Here is an 18,834-nt window from a genome sequence, read left to right on the forward strand (position 1 = left end):
AATGAAAAATAAAAACGCTTTTATGATAAATGAGCCGCAGGCCACATTAAACCATGTGGAGGGCCTGATCCAGCCTGCGGGCTGTAAATTGCCCATGTCTGCTTTAGCTGTTTGCGAGATTATCATTAAATCTGCCTCGGCTGCCGAAATATCTTTAATGGGAGAACTATGGCATTGCTCTTTCCCTGCTGTTCACGACCCTGTCCGAATAAACCAGTTGAGAAACACTGCTTTAACTCACACACACCCACATGTCAGACCCCCTCGCCTCGCTTCTCTCTGACATTTTCTCAGCTGCATTTGTGTGTGTGTGTGTGTGTGTGTGTGTGTGTGTGTGTGTGTGTGTGTGTGTGTGTGTGTGTGTGTGTGTGTGTGTGTGTGTGTGAGACACAAGTTGACGAGTCAGACAGGCAGACAAGGAGGAAAGGAGATGCGCAAGCGCATGTGAGATTCTCCGTCTGGTTGCATTTTTTTCTCAATACCGTAGATAAGCAAATGTACATGGTATGATACCCGTCAATTTTCAAACCATGGTATACCGTGAAACTGGTATACCGCTGCAACCTTAGACAAGAGTGATGCATAATATAACCATTCTATTAGAATGAGATATTCTGGTGCAGTGAACTTAGGTGCATGCATCAAACACTACATCAATTCATAAGAAACTTGCTCTGTTATTTACAGAATTAATCAGAATGAAAGCTTTCCCCAAGTCGTGGCAAATCAAAGCAATGAATTGATCCCAAACGCAGGTCAGACAAATCCAGTGGATCTGAGAGACATGTTGACATCTGCCTGTCCTTTCTCACTCTCTCTAACACTCTCCCTCACTCCCATATTCTTCATCTTTTCAATTTCCTCCCTCACTCTGATCAGAGGGACTGTAATCCTCCACAGCAGCTCTCGGTTCAAACAGACTCTGTCAAACGCTTTCCATCCATATAACTCACCCCCACTCACACAAGCACAAAATCACTTCCTTTCCTCCTCTCACACACACAAATGCATTATTTTTCCTCCCTCACACTTTCTTAACTTCATCAAAAGAGCTGGGGTCTTACTCAGAGATGAAAATGTGTTTGTCAGGGGTACTTACTGCCAGTAGCAGGCACGTGTCTCTATACAGACCAAAAAAACTGCAGTCCTCTGAGCTGGCTCGAGAACAAAACACTTTGCCAAGATCCACACACAGAAATAGACACATGCACCCAGATGAACAGGCAGCTAAAGACACACACACACACACACACACACCTCTGTCCCACTTCCTTCATATTTTAGGGATGCTTGTCCAGGTCTATCAGTCCTGATTCCCAGTGTCATCTATGTCATCTGCACTGAATGTAATCTCAACTGATAAGGACATTTCAATACCATTAAGTGGCATATTGATGAACTTCTCATTCCCATCATTGGTATCATGTTTTTAGGTTAGACTCCAAGCTGCTTCCTGTTGCTGTCTACCGGCAACATCTCTCAAAATATTTGTCTTATTTGTCACTCATTACTTTGACGAGATGAGGCCTTGTATTGAATTAAATGAGATCTTAGGAAGACCTCAAAACAATGTATTCACATCAAAACCAATGTAAATTACCTGATTGGATCGGGAAATGATAGATCCTTTAGGTCAAGAACTGAGCCATTATTTATCACTGCAGAGACTCCTTTTGTTTATTTCAAACTCCAGATTTCAAAGATAGGCAAGTTACCCAATAGAAAATGTAAATAAAAATTTACAAAAAGACTGGTATGGCATCCAAATTAATTGTTTAGTTCATTAATGTGAAAGTACTTCAATGCTGAACCATACATCCACATCTCAAGAGTAAACAAGGGTTGCTAAACCAATCCGAACCAGACAAATCAGGTTTTTCATCTATCACTTGACAGTGTACATCATTAGTGTCAAAACATTTCACATTCCCACTTCAAATTCCCAATCTTTCTTTAGCTTTACATTCGAAAGAGGGCAGCTAAATCTCACTTTTATCTTCTGTCAGTCTCACCTTGTTACACCTGCATACTGAAACATATGACCTCAGTATCCAACTGTGACCTCAGTATCTCTCTCAAATTCAAATTACTTTATTAGCATGACATACAGTAAGTGCATATAGCCAAAGCATTACAAGAAATACAAATAAGTGAATACAGTAAAATGGACATGACCAATAAGAAAAAAAAACAAAACTAGACAAGAAACATCTAAGGAAACAAAGACATGTAATTGTGCTAGACATATACAGTAAAATAAATACATATACTAATAAATAAATAACAGTAGCTAAACTAAACTGCTGAAACAGGTGCCGATGTGTGTACATTTTGTAGTTTGTGGCATTTGTTAATGTGATTGGCCACTAAAGGTGAAGTGGGTCCTTCACCAAGTGAGATTTTCAGTTTGTCATTTTCACTGAGGGAATGAAACTCAGGGATAAGTTGTAGTAATTTCATATATAATGAATCTCTAAGGTGTGAGTATTTTTCACAGTGACTGAGTAAGTGTACCTCTGTCTCTACTTCACCTGATGCACAATGGAGACATGTTCAATCTTCTTTAGGTTGCCATGTCTTTTTATGCCTTCAAATTTCAATGGCCAGTTGGTGGTAACTTAGTTTGTATTTGGATATTAGTTGGCTATGTTTGGTATTTCTGACCAAGAACAGATATTCAGCAAGTATATACGTGTGGCAGGGCGGAGGGCAGGGCCGGGTCATGATCCTACACACCCGGTCCCGTATTAGGCTAATCAAGCCTTCGAGAGGGATAAAGGTCGAGAGATTCGGTTCTCGCCTCCTCCTTTCCACTGAATATGTTACACTGTTGCCGAAATCCGGAAAGGAGGAGGCGAGAACCGGCTTGACGATATAAATAATGGTTTAATATAAAACTTAAACAAAAGACAAACACACACATATGAGGGACATGTCCGGAAACGATCTTACTCGGCAGTTCTCCGATACGCCGCAGCTTGTTCCTCGGCCACTCCTCCACCCTCTATCGGACGACAGCCGTGCCTCTCCGGGCGGATCAGAGGGAGACCACAGAATGCCCCGCCACGTTCTTGGGGAACAGAAGGGGTCTCCCCCGCCCCTGGCAGCGGTTCTCACGCTCAAGGCGGTCAGCAGCGAGCCCCTCCCCACTCGCGGTCGGCGGTCTCAAACCCCGTTGCGTTTCAGCGGCCGGTAGGCGACTCCTGCTCCCCTGGCAGCGGCCCTGACCGCTCCAGGTGGTCGGTTAGGAGCCCCTTCTCCCCTCGCGGTCGGCGGCCATCACCCTCGTCCCCCGGCAGATGGCCGCGGCTGCTCCATTGGGGTGGACGGTAGTGGCGAGAACTCTACTACGGCATATCCCTCCTCCTTCCCGGGTTTCGAAACCAGTGTAAAGGGATCAATGGAAAGGAGGAGGCGAGAACCGGCTTGTCAATATAAATAATAGTGTAATATAAAACTTAAACAAAAGACAAACACACACATGACGGACATGTCCGTAAACTATCTCTCTCTCCCGCACGATCCTCTGCAGTCAACCTTTATCCCTCTCGAAGGCTTGATTAGCCCAATACGGGACCGGATGTGTAGGATCACGACCCGGCCCTGCCCTCCGCCCTGCCACAATATGCTTTGTTGATTTGAAGGTAATGTTGTAGGTGACTTTGTGGTTTTGTTTGTTCCCTCCAATGTTCCATGTACATATAAGTTTGGAGATTCATTATTTATTTTATTCGTATTAGTTGTTTTGAGTTGATTTTGGGTGATTTGTTGTGAGTTGTGACACTAATAGGCAGAGAGGACTTGAAGGGTAGAACTAGAGTTTAAGTTGAGAGGTAGACAGCCGAGTTCTGCTCTACATGCGTTATTGGACATGAAGGACACTTCTACAGAATTCCACAAGTAGACCTTCTTATGGCTGTAATTACTTAATGAAAACTAGACTTCATTTCCATATAAAGCAATGGGGTGTATGACACTATACAATTTCTTTGTCCAGATTCTGATTGGAATGTTTATTTTGAATAATAAAACTTTTATGGCATGCAATGCTATAATTTCCAGAGGGGTTAAGACAAGTCCTAGGAAAGTATATTGTGAGGTATGCTGAAGTGTGTTATCATTTAAAGTAAACATGTATTTTTGTTCCAGATTTTTTTGGAGACCTTCTGGAGTTTTAGATAAAATTAATAGATCATCTGCATCTGTGTCCTGCAGTTCTAGTCCTGGACTCATGGATCTGTCCAGCAGGTCTGCTAATTCATGAATATAAATGTTAAATAAAGTTGGGCTGAGGCAGCAGCCTTATCTTACCCCTCAATGTTGGGAAAACTCTCTCTCTCTCTCTCTCTCTCTCTCTCTCTCTCTCGACAGTCATGAGAGGTCAGCTCTCAGTGTTTAATAGGATGCCTTATTTATGATCCAAACACTTGCTGTGAGAAGATCACACAGTTCAGCACTCTAAATCAATACATTAGCCACCTCCAGTCCTAATGTATTCAAGCACACACACAAAACACACATTGGTGCAGCTATTCTTATGAGGACTCTCCACAGATAATTATATTTATTCAGTACAAACTATAGATTCTATCCCCTAACCCTACCCCTAAACCTAACCCTCACAAAAACCTTTCTGCAATTTCAAAGAAAAAACATTGTTTGGTATGTTTTTAAGCTATTTCAATTATGGGGACACTAGAAATGTCCTCAAACCACATTTATAGCATAATACCTTGTAATTACCTGTTTGTAACCTAAACCACACACACACTCACACACACACAAATTATGCATGCTATATCCAATGTCATAAATACACACTGTAAAATGACATGTGTAAATGTTTTTTATATATTTTCACTCACACTAATGTACATATGTACTTCATATGCAAGAAGTGACAGTGCTGGCTCATCACACACAAATATAACTGATATTATACAGTACACGCACCTACATAGTGCAAACACACACTCTCAAACACACACTAAAACATACACATGTAAGCAATGGTGGTGAAATAGTGGTGACTTGTGTGTGTGTGTGTGGGGGGATGTTGATTTCTCTCCAAAACTGAAGGCCTTTTCCCCTGAAGCTTTTTTCAAAGCAATACAGAGGCATTTCAATACAGATGCTAGTAATAAATCAAGAGATCATAAAAGATCATAAAAGTCCAACACAGCAAAGTTAGTAACACAGTGCTGATGTGTGCTGGGCAAGCTGGTGGGCGTCATCACTGAATGCCACAAATCATTAGCTATGGAAACGACGTTCAGAGGCCTGAGGTGCTGATGAATATTTCTCTCAACTCCTTATCTGAACCCAGTTTTGCCTTAAATACTGATTGTGGTTAGAATGAGAGAATGTGTCCAAATATTATCCTAGTTCACTGAGCTCCTAAAGGTTTACAAGAAATCAACGGTTTTAGCCAATGGGTAAACTGCCACAGTGAAATAAGGAACAAATAATAAAGGTACAGAGGATTTGCATGAAAAAAGACAGCAGTCTTTCAGAATCTGAAGATTTAATCATCTGGCCTTGACTTATGCAAAACAATTAACAGTGCCTTCACAGAACACATTTTATTATTATGTGCTCCCTGGAAATAGAACATATGACCTTGATGTTGTTTTTGCCATGCATTAGCTTAACAGGACCAGTCCAGCACTGGTTTAAAATGATAATACTCATTCTAAGCTGTTACTGCAACAACTGTGTTTCAGACTTGACCTATAAGATTAAGTTCTTAGACATGAATGCCTGATAATCACCAGCTTTGTACTGATTATAATAAATAAATAATAATAATAAATCATTAAACTATGTTTTTTTTTTTTTGTTTTTTTGTGTGCGGTAGGGGTTTGGAATAATTTTAGGATTGGGTCCTGATACACAGGAGAGGAAAAGCTGTTGTAATCCAAGTATTCTCTCTCTCTCTCTCTCTCTCTAGAACTGTGACGTTCTATACCGATTCAGGCTGGTTGGGAAATTTTTGTTGTTGAATAGTCGTTTGATCTCAATTAATGTAACACGAGATCACATTAAACTCTAACGATGGCGCACGAGAGCAGCACTACTGTTCGTGTCTGACTGAGTTGAGGATGAATTACACAGCTCACTATCCAGATGCATTAAATTTACCAAACAGCATCAGGTGATGTAAATCTCAAAGTGAGGAAATTATAATGAAATAATACGTAAATACAGAAGCACTCTCATTGTGGATTAAGTGGAGAATTGAGCATCTTTGAAGTTAACACCCCGGCATTACATCGTATATGCAGTTATATTTAATGAGTTATAGCTATATTAAAGTTCAAATAACAAGGAAGCTGGTCATGTAAATAACTAAAACTCCGAAACTGGCCTCTTCTATGAGTTGCACGAATGTCCCGATCTAATAGAGAGAGAGAGAATGAAACAGCACCCGGCTGATGCACACACTTGTCACGGGCACACTCATCCCTTGAGTGCACAATTGCTGCAGCTAGATTATAACGTGATGCTTGCGACTTATTGTATCATAATATATGCATAAATGTGCATTTCTTATCGTAAAGGATATTTGCAATATGCAGCTTTATTGAGAGAGGTTTTTTTGTGATTTATAGATGAATTGAAGTGAACAGAATGGTGAGACAGAGTAGTCTTTGCCCCATTATACACTGCAAAAAATATGTTTTTGATTTGTTTTTGTTTTGGCTTGTATTGCGTACCAATGTACCTTTTCTTTAGCAGCTATATTGCAGAATATTTTTTTTTTATCTGAGAATGTTGAATATAATATTAAAAATAAAAATCTTTAAAAAAAAAAGATGCATTCACCTGAGAAGCAGCATATAAATATTTAGACTTGCTTTTAGAGAATAGATCTTGAATACAAGTATATTTTGTCTTTATGACACTTGCAGAAGTATAATCAAGTGAAAAAAAAATCTTTATAAAATACACTTATATTTAAGATAATTTTTTTTTAAAGCAAGTCTAAATATCATGTTGCTTCTCAAGTAAATGTATCTTGTTTCATGGATTTTTAGAACATTTTAAATAGAAAACAAGACATGACATGATTGAAGTGAATTTCTTTACTGAATTACCAAAAAGTATTTTTTCCATTAATTCAGTGAATGTCATTTAGAGGTATTTTTAAAAGATGATTTTGTCCTCTTTATTGTTAATAAGCACCTTTAATACAACCTTTTAAGTAGGGGCACAAGCTGAATAATTGGTTAAGAGCTAATGATTCATCATTGCAATAAATCGCTGAACAGTCGAATAATCATTCTAATAGTCAGTTAGATTAATTGATTATCAAAATAATAATTAGTATAATAATTAGTTGCAGCCCTACTTAGAACCATTTGGCCTGAAATTGGAAAAGAGCTTTAAGAGTTCTGGTCATGAACAAAGTTTCTTTCCTTTTGTTGTCAGTGCTCTGATTGAAAATGGACATTCTTGACAAATATGACTAGTGAACCATAATACAGCCTAAACAGCAGTTAGACCCTGTCAGTAGCTTTTCCTTTTAAATCTATTCCTCTTAAAGCATTAATGTGTGATGATTCAAGGACTAAAATAAATCATTGTCCCATAATATTCGGTTCAAGACACTGAAGCAAGTTGAAAACACATTGTTATTTCAAGTGAGGCTGCAAAGCAAGGTTTTAAAGAATCTCTAAGCACAGTCTCCATTCCAGGAGAAATCACATTTTCTTATAGACTCTTTTTCTTATAAATCACCACCTCAACATTAACTGCGATACCAAAGGGAAGAACAGTGAGAGGGAGAATTGAGATGGAAACAGTTTTCCAAAAGGTCACAAGAAAAGCAACTAAAACTGTGCCTCTAGCACAGCAGAAATATTGCTTCTGTGTAAATATTGCCACTTTGAGCAATGACACATGAAGGAAATAATAGCACTGGCAATGCAACATGACAAGGTCAGCCGGTACAATCATAAGTCAGTGGACCTTTTTCAAAAACAAGGTGACAGGGTGACACTGGAGAAGAAATCCAATAGAATTCCACATGCTAAATGACTTGATTTGCCTTGTTTCTAGGATTTTCCCTCGCCAAGTGATATGGCCATTAAATATCCCAACATATACTCTGTTGTAGGATAAAAGAGTACATTTGATAATGATTGTGGTAATTACAGTTGATGGTTTTGGAGGTATCATGCCGTGAGAAGTCAGTTTCTCTACTTATGTTGAAGCTTAAGAAGTTCACCTGATACATTAATCAGACAGCCATAGCTATTATATTACTGATAAGAATGTGTTGTTAAAAGAAATTACACATTCATTTAGAGGTTTCTGGAGGAATTACATAAAAAATGTGGTCATTCATAAATTGTGAGAGTGTGCATTCACTTTATCAATGCCATATGCATTTAAGTCCCACTCAAAGGCTCTAAGCTACAGTCTAGTCCAGGGGTTCTCAAGGGGGTGCTGAGAGCAAATCAGTAGAGAGGGAGTTGTTAGGTTACAAATGGGGGCATTTATCACTCATAATAATCAAATCCATTGTCAAGCTACACTTAGCATTAAAAAGTTTATCTAGACGTGGTGTATATCAGTTTGTTCTCAAGCTCTTATATGTGCAGATGAGAATCAGTGAGAAGCAAGGTGCAAGAAGCAGAAACTATTTGAATTCAGCACAGAATTCTACATCACCACCCTTGAATTTACTATGGTAACACTTACTGTACTTTAGGCAGAAATAGACTGGTAATAAATATTATAATATCACTACTTCAGCTCTATTAAATTTGTCATAGGCTACATTAGGGGAGTGAGGGAATATAATACATTTTTGTTACAATTTATACATATTTATATACTGGATTTATTGTTTTTACATGTGTTTAGAGTAGGTCTACTGATTATAATTTTAAAAATGCCAGAGTTACAAATACCACTGTTGAAACTATAAAAATACATAATTAATGAACAAATTTGCATTTTTGGGGTAAAGGAATGAAAGGTTCATCAAAAAAAGATTGAGAACCTTACTGGTCTAGATGAATCCATAAAGGCAAGTCTACATCTGAGTGCAAAGCACAAAAAAGCAAATCCATTCCACAGAACCATCACTTTGTCTCCACAATGTTTTCCCAGTCACACAGACAAAGGAGTATAATCAGCCTTCAATTCCACCATTGAAGTGCCGGTGACAAATACGTTTGAATGAGCACACACACCGTACTGTCAAATGTAGCGTGAGTGAAGATGTCACACTGTTAATGGCCTGGAGGCAAACAGTCATGTGTGTCAACTGTAGAGATAATGAAGAACGGGATGCACACAGAAGTTTCTTTGATAAGGGTGACCATGATGTGCTGACTTATATTGACAATAAATCATGCACGTGTATAAGAGACACACAGTCTTCGTCACAGATGAGCTTTTGTCCACCGCCGTTAGATTACACACCACTCAAGTATTGCAAGTTCTATAAAGAACATGCAGATGAGACTCATCAGTATGTATTATATACAAATTAAATGTAAATGCAAGGCTTTGCATACTGCCCCGTGGTTGCTGGCAGAATAACTCTATAAACTTTTCGTATTGAATGAGCTGCGGGTGCCACTGCGCTCAGATTTATGTGACTGACCTTATGCCAGCTCTCCCCTCCTCCTCATCAGTGTGAAGGAGTCAGGACAGGAAGATAGCACTACATTCTTTTTTCTATTTACCTTCCTCACTCACTCTGTTTGTCAGAGCCCTTGGCATAAACACGGAAGGCTGCTTTCGAGTCCTTTCAGCAGGGGCTCCTCTGGTTTAGGATGAAGGCAACGAAATCCATTCCACTTTTTTTTTCAACAACCCTTCTCTTTTTTCCTCTCCACAGTTGGTCAGGCTGTTTAGTTTGATTTTCTACACGCTTAACCACATCACATTTCTTCTGTGAGTGAATCCAACCCCTCAGGCTCACACAGAGGGTTCGGAGAAAGGTCTGGGTGAGTTTTCATGGACATTTTCCAGAAACAGAATCACAGTGACACTGAAAAAGTGGAAATAACCTACCTTTAGCAAGCGTTTTTACTGTGTTTATCATCCATCTTACTCTAAGAGTATGTTCCAGCCCATAACACTGCAATGAAGACTGCAAGTCAAGATTTTAAGATTCATTCTCTTTAATCATGCCACATAAAACGACTTGTTAAGCATGTCAAATGAGGGCTTGAAAATCCTTATCTTGAAGGCGGTAAAATACAGGATGGAATGGGTACAAAACATTGGTGGAGAATATTGTTCGACAGCTGTAAATCTCGGTGTACATTCCAGATAAAATTTAAAATGTCAGTTGGAAATGACACTGCACTATTCAAAATGTGTGGATTCATTTAAAAGAGAAATAAGAAGTCTTAGCTTAACACCAAACTTGGCATTCAGAGTCTAATGTAATGACCGGCCCCTTTAATTTGTTTTTCTTTACATCTCTACTAGAGGGCGTAAGGTACGCAAGGGAATTTTTTTTTGCAACACAGAAGAGAGTTCACATGTGTTACACAAGCTCACAGTCAACAGTCAATAAGCTCTAATTATCATTAAAAATGTAAATATATTTTGTTTTAGTAACCCTTTGGAAAGCGGAGCGAGGTATGTTATGTTTCATGTTCATTTCATGATCATTTCATAGTGCTTTTTGATTTCTTATTTCGAGCATAATATTTGTTATTAAACTTTGGCTAATAATATGTTTCTTATGCTGTGAACGCTTAATATCATATTGTGAATATGTATTTACATTTGTTTATTCTTTATTTGTCTTTCTTTGTAGTTTTACGGTGCATTACGGTGCTTTACGGTGTTTTGAAGTGCTTGCGATGTATCAGGAGGAGATTTGAAGTGATGTGATACGACGAAATACAATGTTCAATACAGTGCTGCAGAAATGTGATGCATAAAGGTGATTGAAATCAAACAAAGGCATCGCTGAACATTAAAGTTTATTGCACCTGAAGCTAAATAAACAAAGGCACCCGTAGGAAACTCTCTGCCTCCTTCTTTCGATACCAAAGGGCCGCTACATCTAACATTCATTGAAAAGTAGCCTACACATGAACAGTGTTGACTTTTGGGATAAGTTTAAAAATTGCCCTTTAATTTGACCATTTCCTGCATCAGCACCTGAGACTCGCTGGCGCCCTCTAGCCTACACTACACAGTTGTGATTTGTCTGTGTATGTGCATGTGGAGGGGGGTACATTAAGAGGGATAATGGAGCTTAAAAGTCATGTTTCCATGGGAACACTTATAGATGTGTGAGTGGGTGGCAGAGGGACTGAGGCTGGCTGATACAACCGAGACACCTATAATACACAGGTGTATTACTGTATACACAGTTACTGTATTACACATACACAGTAATAGGCAGATTGTATACACAAAAACAATTGCAAATACGCACACACACAAACACAAACACACACAGAAACACACACACACAAGCTTGAATGCATCTGTTTTGCCATAAACACATTTACATGGTTGCAGCTTGGTGAAGAGGCAACTGTGCCTGCAGGAACCAAGAGCATAAAAACATAATTTGTCTAGTCCAATGGTACAGGTGTAACAAACCCTGCCTTAACAACCCAAAATGCACAAAATGTCCAAGGCAAATGTACCAAGGTTTGTCTCGCAGACAAACACTAAATGGATTCAAGCCAAATCGAACAGGAAGTTGACTCATCTCACAACTTTATACCATTTAACTATAGAGTTGGGGACAACATCTTCCTTCAAAGCATAAATCCATTGGTCTAATGGTGAATAAACACCTAAACAAGTGTGATCAGATCGCTTACTAACCTTTTCTGTATAAAGTTAACCAATTTTACAACTTTGTTGCCATAGCGGTGTAATAACAGCAAACCCTAAAATAACTGTAAAAATTATTCTTTAAACAACTTTACAGCTCAGGCTACTGTACATGAGTTCCAACAGAATAATTAATGTAAGTGCCTTTCTAAAATTAAAAGCTTCACATTTCTGAATTTAAGCCCTCCAAAGATGTGTCTCATTCACTTCCATTTTAAGTGCTGCACTAAAGCCTCTGATTTTGCTTTTTTTAAAGAAAAGGAGGAATGAGCTGAATTTATTGTGTAATAATAAACATTATACCACAAATTCAGTTGATTAAACTCAATTTATATTGAACCCGTAATATTCCTTGAAGTGTCTTCTTCAAGGGCACAATATTGATCTGAAACTACAACCTTTGGGTTACTAGCCCAACATTTAACAACTAAGCTACAATAGGGAACAGATCCAGCTATGAAGATCATGAGGCATGCATGTATTAAGGAAAACTCTATAATATAAATAGCCTAACATTTAAGTATGTCAAATATAATCTTCTCTTTTGCAGTTTTCCCTGTGTTTGCGCCCTTGCTGGATTATCCTCACAAAAAAAAAAAAAAAATGTAAATACTACGAAACATGGATAGAGTTGGAACCACCTTGTTTTGTTTTTTGGCAAGTGAAACAAGTTGCTTAAGGAATGACAAAAAAGATGGCAAAACAGTGGAGGGTTGAAAACAGCCAATGACAAAATTTACAAAACGCAACCTTAAAAGACAGCAAGCCTGTGGTTTTGAGTTTCATACTGGTAGAAATCACTCTCCCCTCATTATCCAAACAAAGCATGCACTGGGACATGGGGACGCACAGCAGGGGTCTATTCTTAAGATGTCAAAAGTAGACAGGACTGTCACTAGTGATTCACACATTTACCTACAGACAATCCCCAACCAGTCACACACACAACACACTGCAAATGACATGAGCATATGGACATGCATATACAGTGGCATGGACAATCAACACTGAGATAAGATTTTTGTTCTGTTTGGAAGAGCATCCAACCACACTACTCTTACTTTATCTGCAGTATAAACTCTAGTCAAATATTTCAAAATCCCTTTTTCAGGACATTGTATTTTAAAGACAATTTTTGTAAAAATCCAAATAACTTTAAAGATCTTTATTATAAAGTGTTTAAACAATGTTTTCCATGCTTGTTCAATGAACAATAAACAATTAATGAACATGCACATGTGGAACAGTCGTTAAGACACTAACAGCTTACAGACGGTAGGCAATTAAGGTCACAGTTATAAAAACTTAGGACACTAAAGAGACCTTTCTACTAACTCACTAAAAGAAACACCAAAAGAAAGATGCCCAGGGTCCCTGCTCATCTGCGGGAATGTGCATGGAGGCATGAGGACTGCAGATGTGGCCAGGGCAATAAATTGCAATGTCCGTACTGTGAGACACCTAAGGCAACGCTACAGGGATACAGGAAGGACAGCTGATCGTTCTCTCAAAGAAAACACCTGCACAGGATCAGTACATCCGAACATCACACCTGTGAGACAGGTACAGGATGGCAACAACAACTGCACGAGTTACACAGGAAAGCACAATCCCTCCATCAAAGCCTGGCCTGTTGTTAGGCAGGTCCTTTCCAGACATCACCAGCAAGAACATCGCCTATGGGCACAAACCCACCTTCACTGGACAAGACAGGACTGGCAAAAAGTGCTCTTCACTGATGAGTCGTGGTTTTGTCTCACCAGGGCTGATGGTCAGACTCGCATTTATCATCGAAGGAATGAGCATTACACTGAGGCCTGTACTCTGGAGTGGGATCGATTTGGAGGTACAGGGTCCATCGTGTACTGGGGCGGTGTGTCACAGCATCATCGGACTGAGCTTGTTGTCATTGCAGGTGATCTCAATGTTGTATGTTACAGGAAATACATCCTCCTCCTTCATGTGGTACCCTTTGTGCAGGCTCATCCTGACATGACCATCCAGCATGACAATACCGCCAGCAATACTACTTGTTCTGTGCGTGATGTTCTGCAAGGCAGAAATGTCAGTGTTCTGCCATGGCCAGTGAAGAGCCCGGATCTCAATCCCATTGAGCATGTCTGGGACCTGTTGGATCGGAGGGTGAGGGCTAGGTCCATTCCCCCCAGAAATGTCCAGGAACTTGCAAGTGCCTTGGTGGAAGTGTGGGGTAACATCTCACAGCAAGAACTGGCAAATTTGGTGCAGTCCATGAGGAGATGCACTGCAGTACTTAATGCAGCTGGTAGCCACACCAGATACTGACTGTTACTTTTGATTTTGGCCCCCCCTTTGTTCAGGGACACATTATTCCATTTCTGTTAATCACACGTCTGTGAAACTTGTTCAAAATGTATGTTGTTGAATCTTTTTATGTTCATACAAATATTTACACATGTTAAGTTTGCTGAAAATAAAAGTGTTTTCAGCACCAATGCAACAAAATGAAGTGAAAGCAGCACATTAGGCATGTAATTAATGCTTTAACTATCTAGTTTATAATTTTTGTGTGGCTACAAATAATGGTGGGAGATGTAGTTTTATTGCACAAGCCTGTCGCTGCATAAGCAATTTTTATTGTTATTCTTCATGAACAGTACAAAAATGCCTACAAACTGCACTCATTGAACTGCACATACAAAATCCACAAGCAAAAAAATATATAAAAAATATTATAATTATTTTAATCATACATTGCGGGGGGCGATAATCTAAAATGCATATTTAAGAAAGTGGGACGATCTGCAAGGTGAACGTCTGTGTTTCGCATGTGCGAGAAAGGGCAGCCAGTGGATTTTCTGATGCCCCCTAGGGTAAGATGGTGCCCCCTTCGGAGTTGGAGCCATACACAGACTGTATAATATGTGTACAGGGAGTGGCAGTACTGATACCAAAATATACATGAGCCGCTTTCTTGGTTTGCTTAACATCTTTTTCGGTTGCATTACACTTAGTCTGGCAAGTAAAAACAACTTTACATGTCCATATGGGTTGCTAGTGCATGTGAATATGCTCTTACACACTACAGATCAGCTCAATCCAATGTGTGCTCATTCTAGCAACTCTATGGCGATTCTGACATTTTAATAATCCATGTCTCTCACTCTCAGCCCCTTCATAATGCCATGTTTCAATTCTATAGAATTTCCAAGTCTCAACTATGACCAAGTGGAAAAAGACTTTGAAAAATGTCAACATTATATTCATTCTAGCTGATAGCACTGTGTTTAAGGTATCTGAAAGCTCTCTGGGGTAGACAGACAAGCAGACTATCACACATTCAAGGCTGAAACTGCACTGGAACGCACTGAAATGATTAAGCTTCTAGTTTAATCACAGTTTGATGGTACTTGCTGCTTCTCCTTGAAACTCTGGTGCACTTTGACTGCATAACCATGTATTAAGTGCTTTGCACAAATTAATTGACATGTAACCACCCACGTATACGCACAGTTAAAAACGAATGGTTGAAAGAAACAACAACATATTGTTGACTCACTCTGATGCCCTCTCTCTCTCATTAAGATGTTATGTGGGGAATCAGGCAATGTTCTTGTTCACCCATAGTTTTGCATTATAACTAATTCACAGCTGACACAAACCCACACACACACACATGCACACTGTAAAATCACCAGTGCAAACCCAGTCTTTTATCAGCCTCACTAACGAGAATAAATTACACTCTGTTCACAAAGCCTCAAATACAGTACTTCATTAACGCAATCTCTATAAATTCATAATTTATAAGCAGTAGATAGATACAGTCAGTGGCTGTGAATGTTGTGTAGTCCCACTATGAATAGAATCCTTACTGAGCAGACCTTGAACTCCTCTGATTTCTTGTGATTGCAATAAAAGCCTCATACTGTAATAACCCCACACAGATTTACATTCTCATTAGACAAAATATATTAACATAAACACATTGAGTTCAGGCAGCTGACTGAACAGTCTTACAATCTGGTGGTACAAACAGGACTGATGCACTGCGGTGACTTCTGATGAGACTTAAATTTGGGTGGATTGATAGAATGCCCCTGATTTACATCTGAAATTTAGTGCAGCTGCAGTAATGTCTTGGCTTTTGTACTCTGAGGGGTCTGCAGACAATTGTTTTAAGTCTCAAGTGACCATAAAGCAACACATCTGCAGACCATTCATACTTCCATTCATGCCTGCCTCTATGCAGCATGGATCAGCTGAGGTCACATCTAAAGCACGTTTCTCATGTTTAGTTTGCCCAGTGGACACAGCAGATCTTCTGCAGCTGTGTCTCGCAAAATGACTTGCAGAGAATGGTCTGGATTTAGGGCAATCTAATCCACAATTACAACTGCTCGTACATTAAATAACTCAATATCTTTATAAATAGGCATATATTTTATTCATACATTATAATTATATTATTAATATATTATAAGTTGTATGGTCCCGTGTAAATAACTTTAAGATTAGGAAAAAAAGACTAAACTCTGCGTTCAAATCATTTGATGACCCTGATCAAATTCCTTAAATAATACACTTTTGATATCAGGGAACCAACGTCACCCAGACACAGAGTGGCACTCTGAATGATGTGTCCTGGGTGATGACACTCGCTGATTCTCCACCCTGTGCAGTCAGGTAAAGCGCGCAATGAGAAGCGCTCACGCACGCGGCTCATAGAACAAGTTGCCCTCTCGCGCCTGCCGCGTGCCACCAAGCGCTGTCCGTAACGCACAAGCTTCTTTTTCTTGAAGACTTTTAATGGTCACAGGTGCATCACCACTCCTGTCTGTAGCGTTCCATCCCGGTGTCATTCTTCAATATATCTGGTTTGCCGAAAAAATGTGCGTACAATTATGAATATCAGGCGAACCGCGTCAACCCCACTTCCTAATCCAAACCATGCTTTAAATCGAGTCCTTGCTTTAAAACACTAGCGAACGAGGAAATGTAAAACGTAGATATGTTAAGTCTAAAGAGTCGTGTGAAATTGTCATTGCGCGCGGACGTATATGATTTCTTTAAAGAAATGCACATTTAAATATTTAAGCTTTAATCAGACCTAGTGAGCTATTCCCAGTAAATATGTCGTATTAAAATGTACGACGTCCAGAGAGTAGTAAAATTATAAAATCCAGTAACGCACTATTGCGGATGGTGCATTGCCCTCCTCACAGCACGCCCTTATACATAACAGGTAACAAGCCTCGCTTACCTGCACATATAACCTTTCACGGCCGCTATTCTGTTAAATAGTCAGTTTAAAACTTAAAAAACACTCCCGTTGTACGGTTGTCCCGTATAATCGTTTACCTGTTCTCGCTGCGGATTTCACATCAACGCCGCAGTCGCGCTGACACTGCAGATGATGGGCACCTTCCCAAGAATACCGACTCACGTACTCCAGAAATACAGCCAAGACGGCGTTTGAAACAGTGGATTCAGAATAATTCACTTGTTTTTATATTATCTCAAAAATCCACCCGTTTAATTTCCTCATGAAGAAACGAGAGACGAGCTGCAGAATCCCATCAACGTTCAGCGGTGTCCTCCTCAGCGTCTATGCCCAAGCGCTGGTGACCGTTAAAACTGCCGCTCTCGCTATAATTTCCATCATGACGTACTGATTGACAGATTTAAAAACGCACTATAACCGCCACTTAAAATCCTCGTGCAGCAGCAGCAGCTGTGGTTGCGTACAGAGTCCGTGCGCGAGGGAAGTAACGCGCTGTGCGCGCTTCAGTCACAGCTCAAGAGTCAGAGTGGCTGTTTCGGAGTTTGCTGGTTCGCTGCTGACTCCCAAGTATCACAGCAGAGGCGTTAGTCAGTGTCTTTCTGCTGAGAGTGAGACGCAGCGACTGTCTTGTTTTACAAAACCCACTGACTCGCCCGCAGTGACATCCCGAAACTGGCCGCTGATTGGGCTAGTTGTAGCCTACAATCTCACTGGCAGCAATCAGGGCGCGCGGCTGTCATGAACGAGGCATATGCTGAGCACCTACGTCTTTTAATGTGTCTATACTCATTCATTTCGTCGTGAAAGGGATTTAGGGGAAACCGAGTGGTGGAACAGGGGTGACTACAATACCGAGGACAGAATAATCTACGGATTTGAATATCTAATAGGCAAGATCATTCGGAGATGGAGATTAGGACATGTAATTAAGATACAATCTTTCTGTCAGGAGATTAGCTTTATACACATTTATTTACGCTCATTAATTTATTCATCACAGATTATCTAAATAAATAGGCTAGATACGCAAATAAATAAAATCCAAGAAAAGTCATGAATTTAACCATGTTTGAAGAGAACGGAGAAATTGTAAAACCTTCCTACCCATGCATGCCAATGTGATTAAACAAACTAGTAGCCTACTAAACTTTCAAGTCCCATTGTCTACAGAAAGAAAAAAGTGGGATTTTGGTACAGTATGGTCTTGTGATTTTAACTCCATGCATGCGGTTTGTTTGCAATGCTTCTTGCATTAATATGATGACTGGTTGGCATCATAATGTCGTTACCTCCCTGCAATATTCCTGCCCTGCGGGTCTAGCTTTCTGAATGCACGGTCCATTAAAACACTGCATCACAGCTCCATCTGCAGGCCCAAATAGTACTGCATGATATTCCACCCGCTAACATGTCACAAACATGCAATGGACAGTACATACCCTAATATCTGCTATGAGCATGAAACCGTATTTCCATTCATTCGGTCATTAATTCTGACAGCAATCAACACATACTGTATGTTGTGTTCATTAATTTGTTCTTTCCTAAATACAGCAATCAGCTCAGCTCTCTTGTTTGCATTAATTTATGCATTCATTCAGACAGGCAGACACACAGACAGACAGCAATTAACTCAAATCTATTGTTTGGGATTTATTATAAAATGTACACCAATTGCTGTTCTTATAATCTTGTTGGTCAAATCTTTACAACCAGTTTGTAAATTCTAAGTTTGTATTTTT

At 39.6% G+C, this 18,834-nt stretch overlaps 1 protein-coding gene across 1 annotated transcript in view; it reads right to left on the reverse strand.

Moving 5' to 3' along the window:
- The window catches only part of LOC127638792 (plexin-A4), a 322,817-nt gene extending 305,139 nt beyond the window's left edge, over positions 1–17,678 (reverse strand). The window contains exon 1 of the mRNA XM_052120525.1: positions 17,170–17,678. The gene's annotated coding sequence lies outside the window, so the exon portion shown is untranslated. The remainder of the gene's footprint in view (positions 1–17,169) is intronic.
- Positions 17,679–18,834: the final 1,156 nt, after the last annotated feature.

The sequence above is a fragment of the Xyrauchen texanus genome, chromosome 47, assembly GCF_025860055.1.
Source record: "Xyrauchen texanus isolate HMW12.3.18 chromosome 47, RBS_HiC_50CHRs, whole genome shotgun sequence".
NCBI classification, from domain to species: domain Eukaryota; kingdom Metazoa; phylum Chordata; class Actinopteri; order Cypriniformes; family Catostomidae; genus Xyrauchen; species Xyrauchen texanus.